Here is a 796-nt window from a genome sequence, read left to right as displayed (position 1 = left end):
CGCCCCGCCCCGCCCCGCCCCGCGCCCGCGCGGGATGCGGTGTGTGACATGTGTTCCGGGCCCCCGCTCCGGCGACGCACGACGTCGTCGTTCCCGAAACAACATTTCACGGTACATAACACTTCCGCACGGCAGCGCGAGCAGCGACGGCGAACTGTGCCGAAAGGAGAAATGACATCGATTTCGGTCGATACTGTACAGGTGCGGAGTCTCAGATTCGTTGACAGAGGGGCACATTTTAAAGCGTTTCACCGAGCAGCATCTGCCAGCATAAGCCAGCATCATGTCTCCAGACAAGAATGTGGCGTGAAGACAACGTTAGAGGTAGCGCATTCAAAAAAAAAAAAAGAAGAAAAAAAGGAAAACTTAAAGGAGAAAAATTGAGAATTTTTATAGACTTTTTTTTGAATGCGCTGATCTAGATTAGTATCTTTATTCGAGTGAAGTAGCCTACCCGTCGTATCGTGCAGCCGCGCGCCAGCCGGTGGCGCTGCGCTGGCGTTACGCTGCTGCGCCGGGGCGGTAGGCAGCCGCTCGAACGCTCCGATAAGCCGTAGCCTAGCCGGCCCGCGCCCCTCCGGACCTCCGGACCCGAGGAGGCCGTTTACCTCGGCCGGGATGACTTGTCGGGTAAACAACAACTCCGGGCAGGCGGGGGCGTGCCCGGAGGCGGCCGCCGGCGACAGGTCCGTACTCGCAGGGACACGCGCTATGGTCCAAAGGTCCCGGCGACCCTCTCCGACGGCGTGGTGCTGCTCACTCCTCCGCCGACCTCCTCCTCCCCCCCCCCCCCCCC

The 796-nt window shown here is 60.4% G+C and overlaps 1 protein-coding gene across 1 annotated transcript in view; it reads left to right on the top strand.

Moving 5' to 3' along the window:
• The window catches only part of LOC113213735 (uncharacterized), an 11,322-nt gene that overhangs the window by 5,622 nt on the left and 4,904 nt on the right, over window positions 1–796 (top strand). The window lies entirely within an intron of this gene.

The sequence above is a fragment of the Frankliniella occidentalis genome, unplaced genomic scaffold, assembly GCF_000697945.3.
Source record: "Frankliniella occidentalis isolate FOCC.00 unplaced genomic scaffold, Focc_3.1 Scaffold25, whole genome shotgun sequence".
NCBI lineage: Eukaryota > Metazoa > Arthropoda > Insecta > Thysanoptera > Thripidae > Frankliniella > Frankliniella occidentalis.
Note: the sequence above shows the minus strand (reverse complement) of the source record. Positions and strands in the feature narration are given on the sequence as shown.